Here is a 3551-nt window from a genome sequence, read left to right as displayed (position 1 = left end):
AAAAAATTACTTGTTGTTGAGCTTGTGCAAGTAGCGCAAATATTAATGTTAGTGCTTTCTACAATACACAAAAAATTAATGTTTGTTCTCTCTCTCTTTTTACTAGATCTTTTGTTGCACAACATACAAAAAATATTTCGCATGCTTTTTTTTACTGTATTCTTATTGATTGTATTGGTTGATTAAGAGCGCATTATCCTTAACAGCTTGTAATTTATTCTTGGCATTTATCGGGAATTAGTTTGAGTCTTATTGTGCTTTTGTTTTTGTTTTTTGCGTACATGTTTACTGCAACCTCATTATTAACTCTTCTGACTACTCTTGGTGATGGGCATTGGAAGCATGTATGGAAATTATCAGGCCGGTAACAATCCCTTTTTTTCTCTCTTTCATGTTGGTGTATCTGTAGTAATCCAAATTACATATTATTCTGGATGTAGTTTTCTTTAAAGTAATTTTCTTTGGAAAATCATAGCTAAACTTGTAAAACTGTTTGAAGTGAAAAAATAGTCTTTTCTTGAATCAAATCAGCCTAATTCACCTCTTCTTTTATACTGTATGGATGGCGGTGGTCTATCCTACTGAGGGGGCATAAGCAAGAATAAAAATTGCGCCATTAATTGGTGGGAACACCCCGTAGAGGGACCATAGTCTAAAGTCATCATGCTTAATTCAAATAGTTCGATTGTCTAATCAATTGGTCATATTTGGATTGTTTGACAAAATTGCTGAAAAATCTCCAAGGCTTATTTTAGGAAAATAGGACATTCTTGATTATTTTTTGTTTTTCTTAACTTTCTTGAATATTCTTGTAATCTTCTACAATAGGATAGTTTTCTAGAATGTTCTTGTATATTCTTATAATCTTCTACAATAGGATAGTTTTTAGAATATTCTTGTATATTCTTATAATCTTTTACAATAGGATAGTTTCTAGAATATTCTTGTAATCTTCTACAATAAGATAGTTTTCTAGAATATTCTTGTAATAGGATAGTTGGTCTATAAATACCCTATTAGGGCATTTGTAATAGATATACAAGAATTCTCAATAAATTCAGTTTCCTACAAAAATTAAGGTAATCAACTCAAAAGAATGGTTAGGATGGTAAGCGTATTGGCCTAACCTAATGGTCTATCCACTTTTTGAGATGTTACATGATTTGGATGGACAAACTCAATTTATTTTAATATAGACCATTGAATTGGATTGCCTTTTTCACAAGATGGTCCTTTACTTGATAACCAAGTTGATGCCATTACTTGTGGAGATCTCCTCCAAAGTTCCTTTTGTTGATTTCCACCACTCTGGGGGGATATGAGATATTTGGATTGTTTGTCAAAATTAAGGTAATCAACTCAAAAGAATGGTTAGGATGGTAAGCGTAGTGGCCTAACAGTCTGTCCGCTTTTTAAGATGTTACATGATTTGGATGGCCAAACTTGATGTATTTTAATATAGACCATTGAATTAGATTGCTTTTACCACAAAATGGTCCAAAAATGTCCATGGTCTTCTTTGTGATAACCAAGTTGATGCCATTATTACCTGTGGAGATCTCCCTCAAAGTTCTTTTTCTTGATATCCACTGCTCAGGGGGGGTAGGGTATTTGTAACTGACCATGGAAGATTATTTAAGAAGTAATGGAAGGATAAAGCTTGGATAGGGATAATTTTTATTTTGTAACTAAGCATGGCAGTCTATAGAATAGTCCGCATTGTGAAATTGCAAAAACTAGTGGAAGTTTACATATATAGGGAGAATCATTAATTTGTAACTTTGTGTGGAGTTTATAAAGGTTCAATTACAAAAATTGAACCAGATTTTGTTGTTTTATGAGGAATAATGCAAAATTTGATGAGATATGATAAACATACTTATTCACTATTATTTTCTGACTCGAAAATTTTCACCCTGTCTATACTTGGCCGATGTGGCAAAGGCACAAAACCGTTGATCTTTTCCTTGTGTATCCTGAAAGAAAAAGATCTATGGGTCTGTGCCCTTGCCACGTCAGCTGAGTACAGATCGAGTGAAAATTTTCGAGTCAGAAAATCATGACTCATAACTTATTTGCTTGGTTGGAAAATGTTATGTTTATTATTAACTCTACGTGTAACGTGTTTTGTTTATTGTGGTCGCTTAATATGAAACTTGTTGTATTAAAGGAGGTTATGTATTATTGGTACGAAGTTTGGGCAGATTGTTCATGTTACCAAGAACAGCTCTTGGAGGACATCTAGAATCTTAGTAGCCAATGTGAGTATGCTTTTGTCATTGAAATGGCCAAGGAAGGCTATTTGATCTTTGCATCGAATTCTATCCTTTATAAAGGAGATGAACTCTTGAAACTTTACCTGATTAGTGTTAATGTGAGTATGCTTTTGTCATTGAAATGGCCAAGGAAGGCTATTTGATTTTTGCATCGAATTCTATCCTTTATAAAGGAGATGAACTCTTGAAACTTTACCTGATTAGTGTTACAATTTAAAATATTGGTATTTTTTTTTTTATTCAATGGAAATTGTGCAAAATATCAAGTTGTGTTTAGATTTTAGGAATTTCTCGAAACCAAGAAGAATCTTGAATTATCTTGGGAGTCCAAAACCTTCAATGGAGGTTTTTTTGCAATTTGTTACCAACTGTTTTTTGATTTTTGAGCTCCTATTTCATATTGTGATTGGTCCACTTAATTATTGCTTAGCAATTCCTATTTCTATATTGAAATTCAACTTCCTAGCTGTTTGATTCATTTTTTGATATTGAACCATAATTTGAAATCTTGAATTGTGACTTAGTGCAATGGAAATCCTTGCGAGTTTCCATGCTTCTCCCTTTTTTCGAGTTTCTGCAAGAAAATTATAGAAGTTGAGAATGAAGTTTTGTTAAGTAATTTAAGTGCCACTGGAGATATTTCGTAGCAATGTCTATCTATCTTTCAACTTAGGATTCTAAATTATTTTAGAAAATTGCTTGTGGCTAAGTATTGAGTAAGTAGCACAGAAATGTAATGTTTTTCTTAATACCCTTTTTACCTGAGATTCGAAATTGCTCGTGGCCGAGTATTGAGCAGGTAGCTGACCTTGTTCTTCTGCTTCCATGCATATAAGAAGCCACGTTCAAGTTGAGAAACTTAAGATGTTTGATGGAGGCTGATTGTGGGAGTCAAAACAACAGTGAACAATATTAAAAGTTTCACCCATCCTTGTGTTTGTGCTTAAGATGTTGAGATGTTTGATTAACAATAATCTAAAAGCTTCATTAACCGTTCTTTTCTCTACCTCTTTACTGCTCCCAGTATGTTTCTGTTGGAGTCTATATGATTGATTTTGCAATGTTCAACCCCTTACACTAGTTACATCTTTTCTATATTCTGATGCTAATAAATCGGATTCTAGGCTCACAGCTCAACAATTGACGACCATGAACTTGATCATCACCATTGCCAATGTGCGAGGCATTTTCTTTAAATTTTGTGGATGGGACTTTATGCTGCAAAATGGTTTCATAATTCATCTATTGGGTTCCATTGTTTCAAACTTCAGTTAA

Source organism: Akebia trifoliata, chromosome 3 (genome assembly GCF_017979445.1).
Source record: "Akebia trifoliata isolate Shusen 1 chromosome 3, ASM1797944v1, whole genome shotgun sequence".
Taxonomy (NCBI): domain Eukaryota; kingdom Viridiplantae; phylum Streptophyta; class Magnoliopsida; order Ranunculales; family Lardizabalaceae; genus Akebia; species Akebia trifoliata.
The sequence above is the reverse complement of the archived record's forward strand: the minus strand, read 5'-3'. Positions refer to the sequence as shown.